General features: G+C 42.1%; 1 long non-coding RNA gene and 2 pseudogenes across 1 annotated transcript; 2 read left to right on the forward strand and 1 right to left on the reverse strand.

Moving 5' to 3' along the window:
- Nucleotides 1-1,489: 1,489 nt before the first annotated feature.
- LOC135968116 (endogenous retrovirus group K member 7 Gag polyprotein-like) lies at nt 1,490-7,257 on the reverse strand (annotated as a pseudogene).
- A 5,712-nt stretch (nt 7,258-12,969) lies between these two features.
- Nucleotides 12,970-13,808, forward strand: LOC141406929 (uncharacterized). Its single transcript, XR_012427005.1, has 2 exons — nt 12,970-13,168; nt 13,516-13,808. It is a non-coding gene; the product is annotated as an uncharacterized lncRNA (long non-coding RNA).
- A 399-nt stretch (nt 13,809-14,207) lies between these two features.
- Nucleotides 14,208-24,603, forward strand: LOC102123476 (small ribosomal subunit protein mS31-like; annotated as a pseudogene).

Consider the following 24,603-nt stretch of genomic DNA (forward strand, 5'->3'; position numbering starts at 1 on the left):
CACGCCATCTGCCGGATTTTTTCTGAATTACAAACACAGGAGAATTCCAGGGCGAGAATGAAGGCTCAATGTGTCCCTTTTCTAACTGTTACTTTGCTAATAAATGTAAAGCCTCCAGTTTTTGCTTCGGTAGCGGCCACTGATTTACCCATACTGTTTTTTCTGTTCTCCAAGTTAATGGAATGGGTTTAGGAGGCTCTACAGTGGCCGCCCCTAAAAAGGATACCCCATTCCTTTTCTTTCTTGATTTCCCTCAGTCTCAGTTGGGACTTTAATGCCATTTTCATTTTTTCCTAGTCCCTTTCCTGGTATATATCCCATCTTAGTCATGATTTTTTGACTCGTGGAGCTGTATAATGGAGCGGGCGTAATGATTTTTGCACCCCATTGTTGTAACAAATCTCGACCCCATAGATTAATAGGAATTGAAATAATCATTGGCTGACCAGTACTTTCTTGATCATCTGGCCCTGAACAATGTAAAATCATAGTACTTTGATACAGTTCTGAAGCTGTGCCTATGCCGACAAGTCCGGTAACAGCCTTTTGTTTAGGCCAATTTTTTGGCCACTGATTTAAAGCAATGACAGAGACATCTGCTCCAGTGTCTACCAACCCTTCAAACTGTTTTCCTTGAATAATGGCCTTACACACAGATCTGCTCTCAAGAGACCTCACTTGCCCAATATGCAGCCTTTTCTGCTGGATCAGTGCTTCCGAACCCTCCTGTTCTTTTTATCTCACTGTTTCCAACTTTAATATAAGGCAGGAGTAATAATTGAGCAATCCTGTCTCCTGGACTGGCACTCCAAGGAATTGAGGAGCTAATAACCAATCGAATTTCGCTTTTATAGTCTGAATCAACCACACCAGTATGAATTTGAACTCCCTTTAGATTTAAACTTGATCTTCCTAATATTAGTCCTGCAGTCCCCTCAGGCAATGGGCCATATACCCCTGTGGGGATTTTTTTGTGGGGGCTCCCCTGAAAGCAGAGAGACTGCTTGTGTAGTACGTAAATCTACTGCTGCACTGCCGCTTGTGGCGGGGGATAATTGCTGTATTGTGATAACTGGCTTATTCCCTGAGGCACTTGTGACAATGGGGGTTGTTGTCCCTGAAAACCCTGAGGAACAAAGGGCTGAATTGGGAATGCCCCAGTTTGTTGCGGGGCCTGAGGCTGGCTCCTCCTGTCGTTTGCCGACAGTGGTTGCCCATTTTTATCAAATTTAGAACGACATTGATGAGCCCAATGTTTTCCTTTTTTACATCTTGGACATAGGCCAGGTAGCTCCTTATCTGTTGTTGTAGTAGTGTTATGCCCAGACCGTTTATTCCCCGAAGAAGACCACCAGAGTCCAGAGTCAAAGCTAAGCAGCAAGGATCTTTATTACAGGTTCGAACCTGGAACTCTCCCTCGCTCGCGAAACGAGACGGGCAGGAGAGCTCCCCCACTGAGCTCCGAGCAGTGTTATATAGTCTAAGAAAAGTGGGCATAGAGTTATTATACAAATCAGATATATGATTGGCTAGTGTTTGAACAAGGCGATTTGGCTAACTATGATTGGTTCCCGCCATTTCTGATATTTCGGTTCAACCTTTGAGGCGGGAGAGCAGGTTTATGGCAGCAAGAGTTTATCTTACTTAAACACGTCTTGTGACCTTGCCTCAAAACTTACAAAATCTCTGGTACGTGCAGAAAAACAGGTACTCACAGAACTGACGAAATCTCTGGTATGTGCAAAACAAAATCTCTGGTACGTGCAGAAAAACAGGTACTCACAGAACTTACGAAATCTCTGGTATGTGCAAAGATTAGAGAGCAGAACAAAGGGTGTAGCGGGGGGGGGGGGGGGCGGGTACACATCTATCTTTGTGTCCTTTCAGTAGCTTGAGTAGTTATATTTTGTTTATTTGAGACTGGGCAATTCTTTTTTAGATGACCAATTTGACCACAATTATAACATTTCCCCCCAAATGTTCTAACTTGTCCTCCTAAAGCAACTCCTGTGATTGCTTGAGCCATAAGCATAGCTTTATGCATAGCTCCTCCAATTCCATCACAGGCTTTTATGTACTCTGAGATTACATCTGATCCTGCCGGGACCCCTCCTTTTAATGGCTTAATGGCTGATTGACACTCAGGATTGGCGTTTTCATATGCCATCAACTCCACTATGACCTTATGGGCATTCTCATCGGTAACTGACTTTTGAGCAGCATCTTGAAGCCTTGCTACAAAATCAGAGTACGGCTCTTTAGTGCCTTGTCTTATTGTATTGAAGGAGGAGTAGGCGGTTCCTGGGTCTTGGATTTTCTCCTAGGCCCGAAGGCAGATAGCCCTAATTTGCTCAATGGCCTCATTTTGCATTATTACTTGTTGACTACAAAATTGACTAGCTCCAATTTTCACCTGTTTGTAATATTTGATCTACATCTATGTTAATTGGAGGATTGGCAGTCCTATTTCTTCGGACCTGTTCTTGTGCCCCATCAATCAACCAACTCTTAAATTGTAAAAATTGAGAGGGTGAGAGTGATGATTTTGCCAGAATCTCCCAATCATAAGGAATGAGTCTATGTCCATGAGCAATGGAATCTAATAATGTTCTCATGTAAGAAGAGTTGGGTCCATACTGTTTTACTCCCTCTTTCATATCTTTTAGCATTTTTATAGAAAAGGACTCATATCTGGCCTCAGCTGTGGGAGGCTCTCCCTCTTGAGCCCCTTCTCCAGGTGGCCTTGATTTTAATATTACTGGGACTTGCCACATCTCAGTATCTCCTTGTTTTCTTGCCTTATCAATAATTTTATGTAATGCACAACCCTGTCCACTAGGTGGTGCTGTAGGATAAAGTCTCATAGTGGGCAACTGAGGCTATAGCGCCCTGCCCTGTGGTGCTGGAAACATTCCTGGCTGTCCATACTGATTTTCTGGGGGCAGCCGATACTGAAGTTCGGCTGCCGGCCAGTTTTGATAGGCTACTGGTGGCCGGGTCTTATTTTCTACCGGCTGATATTGTGGATACTGTATTTGGATTGGCATTGCCGTGACAGAGACTATTTGATCTTCTTTTGGGGTTTGTACTTGTTTAACCTGCATTTGAGGTTGTAATGTTACAGGCATCTGAACTGCTGTAAGAGGAGTTGGCCATCATGGTTTAGACTCTGATGGCTCTGCTAATTCTGGACCTTTTTCTTCTAATTTTAACGTTTCAGGATATATCACCTCCTGTAATTGATTATTGTCAACATTTTGCGTTGCCCAAGTCATTACCGGCTCTGCTACATATTTACAATGTGAACTTTCCGTTCCTTTCCGGGATTCTACCCCTGCCTCTTTTTCACAATCTATTACACAGCTTCCAGGGGCATCAGAAACTGAAACGCTATCTTATTCTGTTTGAAACGGTTCCAAAGCTACTTTAATAATGACCCAATCATTCCATACTATAGGTGGGATGATATTACCTTCCCTACTTGATTGTTTTAATTCTTTGCCAATTTTTTCCCCATCTTTTAGATCTAAAGTTCCCTGTTCTGGAAATCATGGGCAAAAGTGTTCTATTGTTTGAAATAGCGTAATGAGATTTTTTGTAGAGACTCTAACTCCCCCTCTTTTTAAAATAATTTTAATAAAGCTGCGATAAGAGGCGTATTTACTTTTAGTTTGCCCCATCGTTACCCTAGGTTCTTCCGAGCGCACAAGCTTACCGCAAGGATGACTGTAGACGTACTCGGGAGTCTCTCGTCGACTTGTCCTCAATGACCACGCTCGAGCGTACCTTCACCTTAGAGAAAAGCACCCACGTTGGGCACCAGATGAAGGGGTGGCCTGCCCCTCCACACCTGTGAGTGTTTCTTATCAGGTGGAATGAGGGGCTTGAGAAAAGAAAGAGACACAGAGACAAAGTATAGAAAAGGAAAGTGGGCCCAGAGGACCAGCACTAAGCATACAGAGGACCCACACGGGCACCAGTCTCTGAGTTCCCTCAGTATTTATTATCATCTTTACCATCTGGGAAAAGGGGAAGTGGCAGGACAATAGGGTCATAGTAGGGAGAAGGTCAGCAGAAAGACATATGAATAAAGATCTCTGTGACATGAATTAGTTTAAGGAAAAGTGGTGTGCTTTGATGTGCATATATGCAAACATCTCCATAAACATTTTCAGTGCATAAAGAACAGCATTGCCACTAGCATGTCCCACCTCCAGCCCTAAGGCGGTTTTCTCCTATCTCAGTAAATAAAACATACAATTGGGTTTCACAACGAGAGGTTCCAGACATTCCATTGCCCAGGGACGGGCAGGAGACAGATGCCTTTGTCTATCTTAACTGCCAGGATGCCTTCTTTCCTCTTTCACTAATCCTCCTCAGCACAGATCCTTTATGGGTGTCGGGCTGGGGGATGATCAGGTCTTTCCTTTCCCATGAGGCCACATTGCAGACTATCACAGGGGGAGAAACCTTGGATAATACCTGGCTTTCCTAGGCAGAGGTCCCTGCAGTGTTTGTGTCCCTGGGTACTTGAGATTAAGAGAATGGTGATGACTTTTAACAAGCATGCTGCCTTCAGACACTTGTTTAACAAAGCACACCCTGCACAGCCCCAAATCCATTAAACCTTGAGTCACCACAGCACATGTCTCTGCAAGCACAGGGTTGGGGATAGGGTTACAGATTAACAGCATCTCAAGGCAGAAGAATTTTTCTTAGTACAGAACATAATGGGGTCTCTTATGTCTACTTCTTTCTACATAGACACAGTAACGGTCTTATCTCTCTTTCTTTTCCCCACACATTGTCACAGCAAAATAAGTTTAAAATGTTAGTTGTATATCCCGATAGAAAATATAAACTGAAAAAGATTCGTTTGTGAGATGAGGGTCTCAGTATGTTGCTCAGGCTGGTCTCGAAATCCTGGCCTCAAACTAACCTCTTGCCTCAGCCATTGTGCCTGCCTAATATAAACATTTGTTTATTCATTCCACAAATATTGATTGACCAGGATGTACCAGGCACAGTTCTACGCTCCTGGGATAAGGTAGTTAATGAGGCTGACAGGGGTCCCTGCTCTCATGGAGCTTACATTCCAGGGGGGAGGCTGATGATGAAAAAAGAAACAATGTGATTCCCAAGACCTGTACATTCCACCAGGGCAGGGAACATGTTGCATTTGTACCTTGATCTATCCCAAGTGCATGAGACAGGACCTAGGTCAGGCACTCGATGAACGTGTTGAGTGAATGGAAGATTATTTCAGATAGTGCTGAGTGCCGGAAGACAAGGAAACAGCGCGACATGACAGAGTGGGAAGGTCGACTTGACTAGATGTGGTGCACGGCTGAGAAAGCACTGCTGAGCTAAAGTGGATGGCGTGAAGGAATCAGTCATGGGACAGTCTTTGGGACAGCTATTCCAGGCCAAAGAACTTTCCATGCCTAAGCTGAAGGCCCCGAGGCAGGGCTGTGCTGGGAATGCACAAAGAAAGGAATGAATGGACCTCACAGCACAGGGGCCAATCATTTGTGGGTCGTTGGCAGGCATGTCTTTTATCTAACAGGAGACTATTTTTGCCTCCAGAGGGCACTTGAACATAACAAATGCATCTGAGGGCCAGCTTGAGTTAACACTCAGAGAAGCAGTTTCCTGAAAGCATAACTTCAGAGGGCCAGGAAAGCAAAAAGAAAATAATCTCAACTGAAGCCTTTGCTTATTGAAATTTGAAAGCACCTCATTTAAAAATTAACTTTTATGAGATAGTGCAAGTGTAAGCTGGCAATGTGGGCTTTCATACATTAGTGTTAGTTTAACAACATAGCCCTCCCCTTGGTGGATAGATGAGAGAGGAGTTTGACTGGTAGGAGAGGGGACGGAAGGCTAATTTAGAGAGGTCTCGGCCAGGATGTCTGGACTGGATGAGAACCAAAGCAAGGAGGCTCTGAGAAGCTAAAAGGCAACATAGAGAGGGGCCAAGGGACAGGGGAGAATGAATACAAGAAGGCAAGAGGATGGGCTGGGGGACCCAGAGTATTCTCATGTACTTTAGAAATTGACCGGAGGACAGTTCTGCTTGGTCCTATCTCTGTCATCTCCAAAAGTCATGTTCTAAGCACTGTTTCAACATAGTTCTATGTCATATGCTGTGCAATACACACTAGTGTGACACGATCCTGGTCTTCCATGCACTTAAAATCCAAAGCAATTTTACACATGAATATACTAAGAGTGAGTCATCTTACGTGGAGGGGAAAGACAAGTACCTAGACAATCTAATTTGAAGGGCATGAAACCACTTCCTCTTCTGTCCCATCTCCTGTAACTCCAGTCTGCACTCCAGCCTGGAGAGAGAGTGACACTCAAAAAAAAAAAAAGAAATCCAAATATGCTGAGAGGCCATGCTGTGAGGAAGCCCAAGCAGCCAGGTACAAAAGTCATGGGGCAAGCTGGGTGCAGTGTCTCACGCCTGTAATCCCAGCACTTTGGGAGGCCGAGGCAGGCGGATCACCTGAGGTCAGGAGTTTGAGATCAGCCTGGCCAACATGGTGAAACTCTTGTCTCTATTTTAAAAAAAAAAACAAAAATTAACCAGGTGTGGTGTCATATGCCTGTAGTTCCAGCTACCCTGGAGGCTGAGGCAGGAGGATAGCTTGAACCTGGGAGGCAGAGGTTGTAGTGAGTCGAGATCAGAACGACTGTGCTCCAGCCTGGGCAACAGAGTGAGACACCATCTCAAAAAGAAAAAAAAAAAAAGGTCATGGGGCAAACGTGTGGAGAGAGGTTCAGCCAGCCCCTGTTTCTTCCAATTACTGCAGCTGAGGCATCACATGTGTGGGTGAAGAAACCATCCTGGACATCCAGTCTTATCTGATGGCGACCACATGAGAGATCAAAGTAGGGGCCACCCAGCTGAGGCCCATCTACCACAGAACCAGGAGAGATAGTAAGTTGCTGTTTTAAGATACTGAGTGTTAGGATGGTTTGTTGCACGGTAATGGATAACTGGAACATAGGATGATTTTGTTTCTTCATTTTCCTGTAAGGTTTGTTGAGTTTATTAGTGTAGAATTTCATGAGATATCTAGTGCAAAGTACTGATCTCTAATGTATCAGGACCGATCTCAGTTGAGTTGCTATTTCTTGCCAAAGGTCACTTATTTCTAAAAAGTGCATTTCCAGGGATTCCTGGGAAGAAAATGACTGGTGAATCATATATCATGATAGAGAGTTAGAGAAAGAAAAACATTTTCTACTTTCTGGCTTTATTTTTGTCACTCTCATAAATGATCGCTCTGGACAAACATTGGACAAATTATAGTTTTTCAAAGGACAGACTTTTAAAATTTGGGGAAGTTTATTGAAATTCTCTTTATGGTTTAATTTATGGCCAACTAGAACTATCCTATTTTTTTAAGTGAAATTTATTTATTTATTTATTTATTTATTTATTTATTTAGAGATAGGGTTTCACCCTGTCACCTAGGCTGGAGTGCAGTGGCTTGATCACTGCTCATTGTAGCCTCGGCCTCCTGGGCTCAAGCAATCCGCCCACCTCAGCCTCCCAACTAGCAAGGACCACAAGTGCACCATGCCTGGCTACGGTTTTGATTTTTTATAGAGACAGAGCCTCCCTACATTGCCCAGGCTGGTCTCAAACTCCTGGGCTCAAGGGATCTTCCTGTCTTGGCCTCCCAAAGTGATGGAATTACAGGCATGAGCCACCATGATCAGCCTAAAAGTCAGGTTTATTGGGTTATAACTTACATGTAGTAAAATTCACAATTTTTAGGTGTACATATCTATGAGTTTTGGCAAATGTAAACAGTCATATAAGCCTACCAGAGTCTTAGCAATCTCTTATTCGAGTGTTTCAATAACCCCCAAAAGTTTCCTCCTGCCTCTTTGTCATCAATTCTGTCCTTCCATCTCTATCCCCTGGTAACCAGTGAGCAGATTTGTGTCCCTGTAGCTTTGTCTTTGCAATGTCATGTAAGTGGAATTGTACAGGACTGGTCTTCTTATATCAGGCTTCTTTCACTTAGCATAATGCCTTAGAGATCCATCCATGTTGTTTCAGATTTTTACCTTTAGTACTGTACCAATCTCTCAGCTTTCTCTTTATGTGTATTCTAAGGACAGGCAGAGTTTTGAATAGCTAAATAAGCCACAGGGCCATGATGATGTTTCTCAAAGCTCTGTCAGAGGAACCCTTGCAGAATCACCTGGAGTTCTTGTTAGATTCTCAGATGGAGATCCACTGAGTCAGTGTGTCTGAGCTACTACTCAGTAATGTATGTTAACAAACACCCCCATGTGACTTTTTCACATGACTAAAGTAAGAGATCCTCAGCTATTCCAGAATTAATGAGAATATCAGAGTCAGATGAACTTGAGTTTGAATGTGGTTCTGCCACTTACTAGCTTTATGAAGTTGGGCAAATTACTTAAGAACTCTCTGCACCTGTTTCTTCCTTTTGACTTGGAAACAGTTAATTTATTCACCAAATATTTTTTGAGGACCATTGTTAAATCTAGCTACAGTTCTAAGAAGTAAGATTGTAGCAGCTAATAAGACAAAGTCCATGCCTTCATGAAGGACATACTCTATCATGGCAAGGTACATAATAAGCATTTTAGCATATAAATATATGAGATAATTGCAGATCATTGAAAATACTCTGTATAATGAAACAATGTTTTGACATACAGGATACATTGGTTAAGGTACAGCCTAGGCTACTTGTAACAAAGAGACTCACAGATACATTTAAACAAGATGGAAGTGGATTCCTCCTCTTTCCTCTGTAACTCTCTGGAGGAGGTGGTGAAAGACACATGTAGAATGCCTTTGTCACTCTCATCTCTGTAAACTTCATCGTTCGGTTGTCTAGTTGCTTCAACTCCTATCATCTGGTCTGTATTCCAGTTAGCAGAAAGGAGAAAACGTTTGTGGGGAATATGAACCCATTTTTTTAAGGGCACATCACTTCTGTTCAGAGTCTATTGATTAGAACTTCCGGTCCATGATACATTTTTCTGCAAGGGATGCTGGGCAATATAGTCTCTACCTCTGTGGCCATGTGTTTCGATAAAACTCCAAAAGAGAATGGATATAAGTGGACAACAGCAATCCCTGCCAGAGAGTGTCACTAGATGGGGCGGGAGACTACTTTAACCAGGGTAATCAAAGAAAGCCTCTTTTGTAAGAAAGTAAAATTGAAGGAACCAATTGGTAGAGAAGGCTAAATTTCAATTCCCGCTTGTGACCCTCAGCCAGGCGCTTTCACATAGTCTCAGCCTATCTGCTCTCTTGCAGCAGGGAGGTAATTTACTGTATCTGCACTGCCTTAGAGTAGATTAAGAACAGGATAACTGGGACAAGATCTTCCCCTAGAAAAACTGTGAAATTGAGATGGAAGTTTCTATCTCCTTTGTCAAGAGTTTTTTGGGTTTTAAAAAACCCGTTTGAAGACCATTATAAGAAATTGAAAAAAGATGAAGTAACTATTAAATGTGATTTGGATGGACTGCTTATTATATTCAAGAATAGATTTTCCACTGGGTATTCAAATGGTATCAAGAAAAGTATGCCTTACTGCTAATAGTCTATTTCTTGATCCAGATGGAGGTTTACATGGGTGAATTAACTCTGTGATCATTCCTTTAACACATTTTTGGCTGGATGTGATGGCTTACACTTGTAATACCAGCACTTTGGGGGGCCGAGGCAGGCAGATCACCTGAGATGGAGTTTGAGACCAGCCTGGCCAACATGGCAAAACCTCGTCTCTACTAAAAATACAAAAATGAGCCTGGTGTGGTGGTGCATGCCTGCAGTCCTAGCTACTTGGGAGGCTGAGGCAGGAGGATCGGTTGAACCCAGGATGTGTAGGTTGCAGTGAGGTGAGATCACACCACTGCACTCCAGCCTGGGTGACAGAGCGAGACACCGTCTCAAAAAAAATTTTTTTTCATCAACATACTTAAGATTCAGGCACTTTTCCGTATTGAAGATGCTAAAGTTTGTAGGAGGCCACAGTTTTGGACAAGCTTTCTGTACTAGCCCCCAGTACACCAGACCAAACCAGAATAGTCACTTGTGTTAAGTGCCAAGTAATCAAATTGTACTTTGAAATCAGGGCCAGTTTTCCAAAAGCAGGAGACTTGCAGCACCAATCAGAGGGGGCCTAGTTTACCTGAGCCAGCATGACAAGGAAATCCTCTCTGTTTTAACCCTATAAGGAAGGTAACTTTGAAATGACCAATCTGATTTTTGTTCCTTCTATTTTCTTCAGTCCTTTTGTGCCTATAAAGCCAAACACTTCTGCTCAACTCACTGGAACACTCATTCTACTTTATAGAGAAGGAGATGTTGCCCTATTCTATAATCACAAATAAAAACCAATTAAACTAAAATTACCATAATTTTGTCTTTTGTCGAAGTTATACTTCATTTAAAAAAAAAAAAGTTTGTTTTTTTACAAATAAAACAAAGTAAGCATCCCCAAGGGTACTGTGTATAGCATTCAGTCACAAAGGTTCCGTTAGCGTGAGTGGATCTTAGGAAGATCTGCTCAAAGTAAGCTGTGTTTTCAGCGTCACAAAAGCTCACCTCCCCATCTTGATTATTTTTGCGAGGACGGAGAAAATGTCGATGTGAACTTTGGAATGCCTTTATGGAATTTTAGGCTAGTGGTTCCCATGTGCCCCATTAGCCAAAGTTTCCTGCCGGGTTTATTCTCATGCCCTTCCAGGTTTGGGAACCCCACATCTCTACATCTTTTCTGGGTCACAGTTCCCTTTTTCATGAAGGACAGGTAAAAGCCAAGTCTCTCTCTTTCATCTTTTTATCTTTTTTTTTTGTTTTCCTCTCTCTTTGAGACGTTGTTTTGCTCTGTCTCCCAGGCTGGAGTGCAGTGGCACGATCTTAGCTGACTGCAACCTCCACCTCCCGGGTTCCAGAGATTAGCTCCTGCCTCAGCCTCCCGAGTAGCTGGGACTACTACGGTCGGTCGTGCACCACCACGCTCGGCTAATTTTTGTATTTTTAGCAGAGATGAGGTTTCACCATGTTGCCCAGGCTGGTTGGTCTCCAGCTTCTGGCCTCAAGTGAACCGCCCACCTTGGCCTCCCAAAGTGCTAGGACTAAAAGCCTGAACCACCACGCCTAGCCTGCACAGGCGTTTAATAAAAATTCTATTTCCAAATAGGAGTCCCTAGACCTTAGGGGAAAAATACTTTCATAAAAATAGGTGTAGAATGAATTTTTTGCAAATTTATTTTTAAAGACTGAACCCAAATCCAATGATTGTATTGGTTTCCTTTTCAAATTCCTTGTTAAAGTCCCTCACTGATAACAGATTCTATGAAGATTTTAAAACTATGATGAAAATTAGAATATATAAATAATTCTTTAATATCCATAAGACTTTGCTTTGTGTATGTTCATGATCAAATTAAAACTTAACTTTGAGATCTCACAGGTCGACAGCACAAGCTCCATTAACAAGAGTAATACAACACCCTAATCTTGCACGGAGGCAACTCCTCACTATTAAAAAGAACCATGGTAAGATCTGAATCCTGCACTTTGCGGGAACCTGCGACACGAAAGCCTGGCCAGCCCCTGGAGCCAACGCAGGGTGCGGTTAAGCCGGGAGTACCATGTACCACGGGCCTGCCTCGCGTCTTCTGCCTTCCCCACCGCAGCAGGACACAGAGGGGCGGGAAAGGGTGACCGGGGTCACCTCCCACTCACCCTCTGAGTGGCCCTAAGGGGGCAGCGGCAGGGGCAGCGGCAGCGGCAGCGGCGAGGCTCACTACACCGCGGGCTGCTCGGGCAGCACACGCGTACGCGCTCCCTAACTGCAGGGAGGACAAATTAAAACTCTCCTTTAAGTTCCCTAAGTGGGAACCCAGGAGAGCGCGTCAGCTTTTTCCCACGCTCCCGCCCAGCCTGTTCCCTGAACCCGCCTCTGCCTGCCCAACTCCCGCGCGCCCGCGGGGAATCGGTCCAAGTCTCAGCTTCCTGAGTAGCTGGATTTACAGGCGTGCGCCACCACGCCGGGCTAATTTTTGCATTTTTAGTAGAGACGGGATTTCACCGTATTGACCAGGCTGGTCTGGAACTCGACCTCAGGTGATCCACTCGCCTCGGCCTTCCAAAGTGTCGAAATTACAGGCATCAGCCACCGCGCCCGGCCTGAAGTCACTTGTGAAAAATGAAACGTATGTCTTATTTTGACTCTACCTCAAGGATAAAGAAGGAAAAGAAACGCTATTTCATCGGGCAGCAGGTCCTATGATAACTTTTTTAAACCTCTTTGGTGGCCATGGCGCATTTTGAGAACGTGATGAACGCTGTAGACCCTTTCCCTCCAAAGAATGGACAGTAGTGCTGTTAAAGAACAGACTGATCGACCGGACGCAATGGCTCACGCCTGTAATCCCAGCACTTTGGGAGGCCGAGGCTGGCGGATCACGAGGTCAGGAGTTCGAGACCAGCCTGGTCAACATGGTGAAACCCTGTCTCTACTAAACGTACAACAAACAAACAAACAAACAGCCGGGCGTGGTGGCGCACGCCTGTAATCCTAGCTACTCAGGAGGCTGAGGCAGGAGAATGGCTTGAACCCGCGAGGCGGAGGTTGCAGTGAGCTGAGATCGCGCCACTGCCTGGGCAACAGAGGGAGACTCGTCTTAGAAAAAAAAAAAAAGCAAGCATAAAAACAGACTGATCATCTGTAGTTTTCGCACTACTAATCACGCCCTCCACTATCTCGTTCGGCGGTCAGGGATCCTCTGAACACTGGCGAGGAACACCTCTAGGAACAGAATCGCGGGATGGGTGGGGTCGCCTGGAGGTAGCTGGCTCCACCCGGCCGCGGGCGAGTCCGGAACACAGTTACCTGCCCCTGTTGCCCACCGGAACGCAAAGGGTGAGGAACGCGCCGGACCGGAAACGGAAGAGAGCGCAGGGGATGTTTTTGGCATGGGGACGCAGTGTTTCAATTACGCTCTTGGTTGACTGTGTGTCGGCGGCGTTTCCTACGGTCTCGGCGTTTCTACCTCTTCGTCCCCTTTCCTGCCACCCTCTGTCCTCTGGAAGCCCGGAGACATCAGCGGCTGCAATTTTGCTACTCGCTGCTCGGCATGGAACGGTCAGGTACCGCAGTTTAGCGCTCTTGGCCCCGCAGGTCCTCGGGCATTCCAGTGCCCCGTCCTGTACATGCAGTTATCCTCCGACTTCCTGGGAACAGTGTTATTACCTTCTGGGTTTTAGAAGCCATTGCTTTAAATCTGTGAAAAGGAAATTCCCAGAAAGATAAGATGACTTGCCCAAGGTCATAGCGTGCGTGGAAAACAGCTCCGATTACAAGCCTGGTCGCTGTGCCTCATTCATCTTGTCATCAACTCCTGTCAGTTTATTCAAGCTCCAAAAGCGAAGTTGTTTTATCTTTTGCCTCCCAATATTTATTTAATAGTCGCGTTTCTGTTTCCTTCATTCTTTAGTTCATTACTGAAAAACTTTACAGCGTGCCAGTACTGATTATAAACCCCAAGTAAGAGCCTTGCCATCACGGAGCGTGTAGTTCCAGCAAGTAGACACCTCAAGTGCTGTGTAGTGAAGTAATTGCTGATAGTGTACGGAAGCGCAGAGTACACTATTCATCCAACAAGTAATTGCTGGCGGAGCAAATAGGGACACCTAACCATCGCAGGGACGTCTCAGGATATCCTTTCTGGAAGAAAAATCTGATGAAATCTGAAGGACCACTGGTTGAAGTTAGCCAGGAAAGAAAAGGTGTTGCGGCATACTTGGTTTTGCTATGTATCCTCCGAGTACTTTATTGTTATGAAAGCCTAATTCCACTGTATAAATTCCATGCATAACACTCAGAAGCCAGTTTGGTTAAGTACAGTGTTGAAGCAGGTTAGTAGCCGTGAAGACGGGACGGACCAACTGAATGGAGGAGAAAAATTGCAGAGGTAGAATTAAGGGGATGTGACATCATGGGATAATGGTAGGGTGGTCACAGAGAGCAAAGATTTCAGCTGGCTGCTTTGGAGGATTAGGGTATCCTTAATCTTAGCAGAAGAATGCAGAGCCGGGGTTGAGAAAGATTTTTACATATGTTATAGTTTTTGGAAAACAAAAAAATATCTGTTTATGTCGGGGGCATTTTAATATAGAAGTGTGAAAAATGGAAAGTCAGTCTGAAAGGGGACGTCTTGAATGTCGTTTTGAAGGTGTTGCATTTGAAGTACTGATGAAATGCTGTGAGTGGAAACAAACTCAGGTGGGAGGGTAGGTTTAGAATTTTATTATATTAGTGTTACGGAGTTGTATAATACATGATTTTCCTGTAATGTAGATTGCTTTCTGTGGTATGATAGCAGTCTTGAAAGAAAACATTGTAGTAAAGATTATATGAGATTCATTCCCCTGATTGCCACTTTTTTGATAGAATACCTTTAATATTAACTATTTATTTATTTTCTTTTTTTAAGATGGGGTTTCGCTCTTGTTGCCCAGACACGGAGTGCAATGGCACGATCTCGGCTCACCACAGTCTCCACCTCCCGGGTTCAAGTGATTCTCCTGCCTCAGCCTCCAGAATACCTGAGATTACAGGCATGCCCCAGCTAATTTTGTATTTTTAGTAGAGACGGGGTTTCTCCATGTTGGTCAGGCTGGTCTCCAACTCCTGACCAAAGAATCTGTATTTTAGCAAGGAGCATAGATAATTTCTATGGGCCAGGCACAGTGGCCCATGCCTGTAACACTAGCACTTAGGGAGGCTTAGGAGGGCCGTGGGAGGTCTAGGTGGTGGGATCCCAGGAGTTCCTGGGCAACATGGGAAAACTCATCTCTACAAAAAGTTAGTTCGAACTACTCAGGAGGCTGAAATGGGAGGATCACCAGAGCCCGGGGAGGTCGAGGCTGCAGTGAGCCAACATCATGCCACTGCACTCTAGCCTGTGTGACAGAGCGAGACCCTATCTCAAAAAAAATAATAATTTCTATTCATATTAAAGTTTGAGAAGCAGTCTTGTAGCATATCAGCTTCATAAAAGTAGGGACCATGAAATTCTTATTTACTAATATATAATGCCCAGCACAGGGTAGATATTCACTGTATTTAATGAATGATCTTTAAAATATATTATACCCTCTTACGGAAACTAACACATTCAGAGTTTTTAAAGTTCTTCAGTAATCAAATGCCAAAAGAGGTTTTTAACCCCACAGAATAAAATTGGATATTTGGGTTACTTAGGACATCTTTTGCATGAGTCTGATATAGATGTAATCATTTGTAGTGTTCTTTTTCATAAATGTATCTAATGAAGAAAGCAAAAATGACATTTCTAGCCTTCAATTATTCTCTTTTCTGTTCCATTTTAGCTTAGCTTACAAGTGGTTATGGGTTAAGTGGCATGTAGCTCGATGAGAATGTTGATCAGATTAAAATAAGACCCACTCAGTTTTTTTAAAGTAATCTTTTTGATAGAAATTTATTTTTGTATTGTTTAATTATAACTTTTTAAAGAGGTATTATATCATGTTAAGAGCAAGGACTTGCAGTCAGTCAGATCTGGGTTTGAGAATAATAAATTGTCACTTATTAATCATGTCAGAGTTTTTCTACCAAACTCTGAGGTAAATGGAAGGAACAGATTTGGGAGCACCAGCACCCCCAGGTGTCCCCTGGCCACCCCAAGGAGCAGGTGATCAATATCTTAGCACACCTCTACTTATTTGTGGTACGCCAGCGTGTCTTAGGCTTTAGTGAGCTGTGAGGTGCATGACCTTGGGTTAGTTACATCCCTGATTTTCAGTTTCCTTATCTGCAAAATGGAGACCTTAGGGAGTTAATGTGGGTGTGAGAAATGTACATAAAACATATTGCACAAGGTGAGGCATGTAGTGTATGCTAATAAATGGTAAGTTGGTGCTGTTACGGTTTTTAACAATAATTATACAAACAAATGGAAAGGGCTTGAATTGAAAAAAACTTTAGATACATGTTTTTTTGCTTTATTAGCCTGCATTGTATTTTTCATTTTTTTTCTTTAACGCATCTTTCCAGGACAAAAAATAATATCCAAAGATATTTTGGCACTAACGGCGCAATCTGTAGCAAGGAAGTTGAGTGGTCTGGACTGTTGAGACTTCCAAGGAGACTTCAGAGAACCAAGACAGTGTAAAGGAAAACAGGAAAAAAGACTTGTTAGGCTTTATTAAGGGCTCGAAAGTTGAATTGAGCACAGTAAATGTACAAACAACAAAGCCACCCAGCAGAAGTCCACTTAAAAGCTACAACTGGCGGGCCTCAAAGAGCTGCAGAACATGCTCCAAAGAAGAGGTAAATTTAATTGTAATTTGAATGTTGTTTGAAACTAATTTTTTTCGTTTTTTTGAGACAGAGTCTTGCTCTGTCACCCAGGCTGGAGTGCAGTGGTGCAGTCTCCACTCACTGGAAGATCTGCCTTCGGGGTTCATGCCATCCTCCTGCCTCAGCCTCCCGAGTAGCTGGGACTACAGGCGCATACCGCCACGCCTGGCTAATTTTTTGTATTTTTAGTAGAGACAGCGTTTCACAAACGCTGTGATTGTATTATATTTAAATAACAAGAGGATATCTGTACACAATCCAGTGAAAGGAAAAGAGGAAGTGATCTCATTGAGAATTCCACACTCTTACATATTTATCGGTGTTATTAACTGCCACTTAACTGCCTCTTTAAGCTGCTAATTAACACTGTCATTTACATCTTGATTTGAAGGTAGCCTCATGTCTGTAAAGGACTTGCTTATTTGAAATTTTCAATTTTAAAGGTTTTTTTCTGGAATAAAGTTTTAGCATGTTGATTACAACTGCTGTATATGACTTCCTTTCACCAATAACTGTCAGTGCTTCCAGCTTTCTTGGCTTCCTCAGAGCATTATAATTACTTGTGCTTGTCAAAAGGGTATTACATTTAATTCTAAGTGCAATCAGTGATATCTTGGCATTGTGTTGTAGGTTAAATGGCAGTATTTTTTTTAGTGATACATAATGATGTATTTCAGTGATGTCATTAATTCAAGTAGTGAGGTGTGTGGCTTCAGGATACCCATCACTGACTTCTCTTGTCAGAACAAACAGATAATATAGGCTTCTGTTTCCCAGAATGGCTTAACATTTTAATGGAACTTCTTGGTTTCTACATGGTATCAAAAATACCTCTGGAAAGTATAATTGGGTGGTAGAGTAAGCTAATTTAGATAATCACTACCCATAATAGATACTTCCTCCTCCTCCTACTCCTTTAGAAACAAAACAGTTATATATAAGTGTGTGGAAGTAAATAACACACGCAAACATACATAAATACTTGTCAAGAATGACATTTTTAAGGCTCCCAGACCTATTTATGAACCCTCATGCCCTTTATTATAATTTAACTAACTACTACAGAAATGGTAAAGTGAGTTGAATGCTTTGGAAAGAGTCAGTAAAGGTCATGTAAAAAATTTATTTCCAATTAGGCACGAGTGAAACAAATATACATACACAGGAGCATCATACCTTTAGATTGCTTTGTAAGCTTTCTTACTTTCTTATTCCACAGAATGTGTTTTCCCATACTCTGTCTCTTTACACCTCCTTAATTTCTTCAAACCTACCTAATTTTGGGGCCTAAAGTAAGCAATTTACTAGCCTGAAGCTCAAGCTCCAACCACCTTGTGCCTGCCCCCCGAATCTTGAATAACAACATGCAAAACTCACATACTTGGTTATTCTGAGAACTGAAACCTACATAAAAATCCTCCTAAACTCGTTTTTATTTAAATTGCTTTTTCCAAGCAAAGTGCAGGGATTGCAGGCGTGAGCCACCGTGCCTGGCAGTTTGAAACTAATTTTTGAAACTCCAGTAAGCTTTTTCTTTTGGCAAAAAATATTTTTAATACAAGTACTTGGGAGGTGTTAAATTAATGAAGAATAAATATCAGCTTGTAAACACAGGGACTCTAATAATTACTTGAGATAGGAGAAAACCACCTTAGGGCTGGAGTTGGGACGTGCTAGTGGCAATGCTGTTCTTTATGCACTGAAAATGTTTATGGAGATGTTTGCATATATGCACATCAAAGCACAGCACTTTTCATTAAACTGATTCATGTCACAGAGATCTTTATTCATATGTCTTTCTGCTGACCTTCTCCCTACTATGACCCTATTGTCAGAAATTGAGTTGAATGATACTTTTTTGATCAACAGAAAATTTTCCCCCCAAAATCATTTTACCCTTAGATTGCTTTGTAAGCTTTCTTACTTTCTTGGTCCACTTTTCCACTTAAACCAAAATTGAAAATATTGCCGGATGGGTGTGATATATATAAAAGATATGTCTTAGAACCTTTTATCAGTGGTCCTGTTTCAAAAAGAGGCTTTGGTCCTACATCAAAAGATTGGTGAATGAGATGCATTTGTTTTGAGTTTTTGGAAGGTGTCTTGTAATTATTTTTGCCTCCCCTTCCTGCTCTTCAAGGACTCCAGGGTGCATGGGATTAGATTAGTCATGATCTTTGCTTCATGAGGCACTGTCATCATAGCTTCATGCACAGCCTGCTTTTCTTTCTTTGTATCGTATATTAAATCCCCATTGATATGGTTATCATGGTTACACTACCTCCCAAACTTAGTGGCATAAAACATTCACTCATTATGCTCTCAGATTCTGTGGGTTAGCAATTTGGCTGGAACACAGTGGGGAAGGCTAGTCTGTGCTCTATGATATCTGGGGCCTTAGTTGGAAGACTTAGTAGTCTGAGGCTGGAATCATCTGAAGTTTGCTCACTTATAGGTCTGGCAGTTGATGCCGCTGTCAGCTGAGACCTTAGCTGAGGGTGTTAGCAGAAATACCTACATGTGGCTTTCTTTGTGGCCTGGGCTTTCTCACCGCATGGTGCTGGGTTCCAGGGTGGGTGTCTCAAGAGAAAGTGAGCCAAGAAGAAGTTGTATTTTGTTTCTTTCTTTTTTTCTTTTTGAGACAGAGTCTCACTCTGTCTCCCAGGCAAGGGGAGACAGTGCAGTGGCATGGTCTTGGCTCACTGCTACCTCTACCTCCTGGGTTCAAACAGTTCTCTGCCTCAGCCTCCCGAGTTAGCTGGGATTACAGGTGCCTGCCACCATGCCTGGCTAATTTTTGTTTTGTTTTAGTAGTGATGGTTTCACCATGTTGGCCAGGCTGGTCTTGAACTCCTGACTTCATTATCCACCTTCCTCAGCCTCCCAAAGTGCTGGGATTACAGGCGTGAGCCACTGAGCCCGGCCAGTTGTATTTTCTTTTTAATGACCTAGGCTGATATAAGATTGGACATTACCATGTTTACCCTCTTCCACATTGATTTTCATTTTCCTGGGATATTTGCTTTTACCACAACCACTTCTGAGAAACCATCTTAACAATGATAAAGTCATTGATAGGAATGGAGCAATATATAGTTGGCCCTCTCTATGCTTAGGTTCTGCATCTACAAATAACCTCTGATAACATTTTTTGAGAAACACACAGAAAAAAATACCAATTTAAAAACACAGTATAACAACCACTTATGTAGCATTTGTTATATTAGGTATTACAAGTAATCTAGAGATGATTTAAAAATATTCTCGAGGGGCCTGGAGCGGTGGCTCACGCCTGTCATCCCAGCACTTTGGGAGGCCAAAGAGGGCAGATCACTTGAGGTTAGGAGCTGAGACCAGCCTGGTCAACCTGGTAAAACCCTATGTCTATCAAAAAAATAAAAAATTAGCTGGGTGTGGGGGCATGTGACTATAATCCCAGTTACTCGGGAGGCTGGGGGTGGGAGAATCGCTTGAACCTGGGAGGTGGACATTGCAGTGAGCTGAGATTGTGCCAGTGCTCTCTAGCATGGGCAACAGAGTGAGACCCTGTCTCAAAAAAAAAAAAAAAAAAAAAAGGTTATGAAGGAGAAAAGTATGTATTCATGAAATAGTCTTAATTACAGGATTGAATAGATTGTGAAAAGATACTTTTTTGTTTTTGAAATGGAGTTTTGCTCTTTTTTTGCCCAGGCTGGAGTCCAGTGGTGTGATCTCGGCTTACTGCAACCTCCGCCTCCTAGGTTCAAGCGATTTTCCTTCCTCAGCCTCTCGAGTAGCTGGAATTACAGTTGCACTCCACCGTGCCTGGCTAATTTTTTGTGTTTTTAGTAGAGACGGGGTTTCATCATGTTGACCAGGCTGGCCTCGAATTCCTGACATCAGGTGATCCACCCGCCTCGGTCTCCCAAAGTACTGGGATTACAGGCGTGAGCCACCACACAGCCCTAAAAGATACTTTAACAAGTTCTCTTTACATTGTTAAAATCTATGAAGAAAGATCCTTGTATGTAAAAATTATCTTGTTCAATGACACAGGCTCCCTACAATTTTTATTAATTAGAACATTATAAATTATAAAGCCAGAGACTATAACTATGAAGGAAACCATTGTTATGAAATGCATGATTCTAGAAAATGAATATTCATCTATGTTCTGTGCATACTCTGATCAAATACATATGTTAAAATTTGGAAATGAAGTTTACAAGTGGTTTATGAAAGAAGTAACAATGACGTGGAATAAGGTTAAAGCTTTATTTACAGATAACAGTTCTGAAAGTACATTTCATTTTAACTGTTATATTTCCTTTTTTCTTTTTCTTTTTCGTTTTCTTTTTTTTTTTTTGGGGGGGGGACAGGGTGTTGCTCTGTGGCCCACACTGGAGTGTAGTGGAACACTCATCACTCACCACAGCCTCAACCTCCCAGGCTCGAGTGATCCTCCCACTCAGCCTCTCAAGTAGCTGGGACTGTAGGCGCATGCCACCACTCCTGGCTAATTTTTTTTTTTCTTTTTGTGGAGATGGGGTTTCGCCATCTTGCCCAGGCTGGTCTTGAACTCCAGGGCTCAAGCAGTCCTCCCTCCTTGGCCTCCCAGAGTGCTGGAATTACAGGCATGAGCCACCATGCTCAACCCCTTTTTTCATTCTTCTATTTTTCTTCCATTCCTATCAGATTTTAGATCTTCCATATCTTAGTTAAGTCCTTAAAATCTTTTTCCAAGAACTGTAGGAATTTGGGAACTTTAATTTGCGTATTAGGTAATAGATCATAATATAGAAAGCCAGGCATAATAAAATATTAATTTTGAGATGGCAGTTCTCAGTGAGTTTAAAAATGTTGCAAATAGCCAGGTATGGTGACAGATGCCTGTAGTCCCAGCTACTCGGGAAGATGATGTGGGAGGATTGCATGAACCCAGGACTTTGAGGCCAGACTTCACGATGTATTGAGATCCCATCTCTTAAAAAAAAAAAAAAAAAAAAAAAAGGAAAAAATGTTATATATAATTTACTTACTTTTTATAATAGAATGTTTTTGTATGAACTTGCTCTAATTTAGGAAGTTTTTAAAAGCTTTTTCTTATGAAAAATTTAAATCATATGCAAAGAACACAAAATGGTACAGTGAACCCCTTGATACTGTCACCCAGCTTCAACAATGATCAACATTTTGCCATTCTTGTATTATCTATACCTTCACCCACTTTCCATCTCCTACTTGATAATGATTGATGGCTTTTTTTTTTTCAGGTAAAATTTACATATATTAAATTGTACAAATCTTAGCTGGAGGATTTTGACAAATGGATAAGCCCATGTGACCCACACACTTAACCAAGACACTGTGTTTCCCATTTTCACCTTCCCAGTCAGTAGCCTTCTCTCCTGAGGCAATTGCTGTTTTGATTGTTTTTTCACCTCAGATTAGTTTTGCCTGTTCTGGCACTTGACAGAAATGGAATCATACAGAATATATTCTGTGTCCACCTTCGTTCACTTGATCTAATGTCTATGAGAGTCAGTCATGTTGGCATGAGCTGAGTACTCTTCCATTGTTTAGATATCCTACAGTTTGTTTTTTCTTTCTAACAACAGACCTTAGATTGGTTCCAGTTTGGGGCTATTATGAGTAAAACTTCTGTGAGCAGGTTAAGCTGCCTTAATATTTGCTTGCAGTATATATTGTTTTTGAAATACAATAGCATCTAATTGAAAATTCCACTAATTTATAATTTTTGAGGCTGATCCCGCATCCCTCCACGTTAATGTATTGTTTTGAGCTAACATTTCAAAGTTTATTTAAAACTGGTACCTAATAGTTGAGAATTCCTACTTTTGTCAGAAATTGAATTGAATACTTTTTTGATCAACAGAAAATTTTCCCCCCAAAATCATTTTACTTTTCACTAAACTAATGGCATAATAATCAATCTCTCTTTCTTTCTTTCTCATTTGGTTTTCATTTTCTTTTTCAGAAATGAGACCCTGAGTCTTGAGTTGGTGGCAGCTGCATCTGCTGCCCTCTTTTGACAAACAAGCCAGAGCTGCTCAGGCAGCTCCGTAGCATGAGGAAGAGTCGGGCACAGAGAGGTGGAGAAAGACCTAAAATTAGGTAAGTGAATGAAACCATTAGGTCAGTAATGTTTATATCTCAAAATAGGCCATTTTCATGTGGCTAGTAAGTAATACATATAATATATACCACATAAGGGAATTTACATATAGAATATACCATGTAAGTGGAATTTTAGCAATTCAAGATTTTAAAAAATTTATGTCTTAAGTAAGATTATAGTTTTAGGAGACCAATTGAATAGTTACTTTCCTTTTAGGAAATTACAGTTTCTTGTCCATGAAAAAAGAAATGATAAATTCAGTAACGTTATTACAAATAACAGAATAAGATAGCTTTTCTGAGAAAAGTACTTTTTTTTTTTCAGTTAAATAGCTTGCTGGTATTATGCACAGTATGGCAATCTTCAGGTCTGTTTCCTTCTCTTTTTCCTCTTATTCTTATGTTTAAGCTGACATCTTTCCACTTACTCTCTTCATCTCTCATTATTTTATACTATGTTAGACTCCTTGCTGCCTACATTGTAGTAAGTGGTAGCACTGCTTCATTTTGGAAAATGATCTAAATCTGTTGTTCCCAATGAGCATATGTACCAGATGTATTTCAGGAAGGTAAAAGAAATGGCATCGTGTGGTGGCTCATGCCCGTAATCCCAGCACTTTGTGAGGCTGAGATAAGAGGACCACTTGAGGCCAGGAATTTGAGACCAGTCTGTGCAACAAAACAAGACCCCATCTTTACAAACCATAAAAAAAATTAGCTGGGCATGATGGCGTGTGCCTGTAGTTCTAGCTACTTTGGGGGCTGAGGCAGGAGGATGGCTTAAGTCCAGAGTTTGAGGCAGCACTGAGTTATGATGGCACCACTGCACTCCAGCCTGGGCAACAGAGTGAGACCCTATCTCTGAAAGAAATTATATTTAAAAGAAAAAACCATAGGTATCTGGAATGTCAGTTCAGTGACTCATTTTGTTTGTGTTTGAACAAATACACGGCAGTAAATAATATATCTATCTATTGATTTTAATTTAGTTATTGAATGTAGGTGATAGGTATACAGATACTGATTGTACTTTCATCTTTTCGGAGTAATTTTTCATGTGACACTTTTATGTTTGAAATGAAGATTTCTGAAGAACATCTTTAAAAGATGCAAATAAACAAAAATTGTAATGTTCTGTGTTATGTGAATGTTTTTTATTTAAACATAACCTTGTACGCTATATAATTAGTGGATAAAAATGAAATAAGAATTAAATGATATCACATTTCTGTTTCAGAAAGTCTATTACTGTTCTGTAGCTAAGGTTTCTTTTTTTTTTTTTTTTTGGAGACAAAGTTTCACTCTTGTCGCCCAGGCTGGAGTGCAAGGCACAATTTCGGCTTACTGCAACCTCCACCTCCCGGGTTCAAGTGATTCTCCTGCCTCAGCCTCCCAAGTAGCTGGGATTACAGGCACCTGCCACCATGCCCGGCTAATTTTGTGCTTTTAGTAGAGATGGGGTTTCTCCATGTTGGCCAGGTTGGTGTTGAACTCCCAACCTCTGGTAATCTGCCTTGGCCTCCCAAAGTGCTGGGATTACAGGCGTGAGGCACTGCGCCCCACAGTAGCTAAGATTTCTTTTTTTTTTTTTTTGAGGCGGAGTCTGGCTCTGTTGCCCAGCCTGGAGTGCAGTGGCCGGATCTCAGCTCACTGCAAGCTCCGCCTCCCAGGTTTACGCCATTCTCCAGCCTCAGCTTCCCGAGTAGCTGGGACTACAGGCGCCCGCCACCTCGCCCGGCTAGTTTTTTGTATTTTTTTTTTTTTAGTAGAGACGGGGTTTCACCGGGTTAACCAGAATGGTCTCGATCTCCTGACCTCGTGATCCGCCCGTCTCAGCCTCCCAAAGCGCTGGGATTACAGGCTTGAGCCACCGCGCCCGGCAGTAGCTAAGATTTCTAATGCACTTGACCTTTTTATTATTTCAGTTTCAGTAACAAAATATCAGATACGAAAATTGGCAGATGTGCTACAACTAGAGTTAATATTAAGACCAGAGCATCAGATTCAGTTTGACCAAGTCTTTGACAATTATCCTGACCAGGAGAAGACCGCTGATCTTAGAAACAGGTATCAGGCTTTGTAG

This window comes from Macaca fascicularis, chromosome 17 (genome assembly GCF_037993035.2).
Source record: "Macaca fascicularis isolate 582-1 chromosome 17, T2T-MFA8v1.1".
In the NCBI taxonomy this organism is placed as follows: Eukaryota; Metazoa; Chordata; class Mammalia; order Primates; family Cercopithecidae; genus Macaca; species Macaca fascicularis.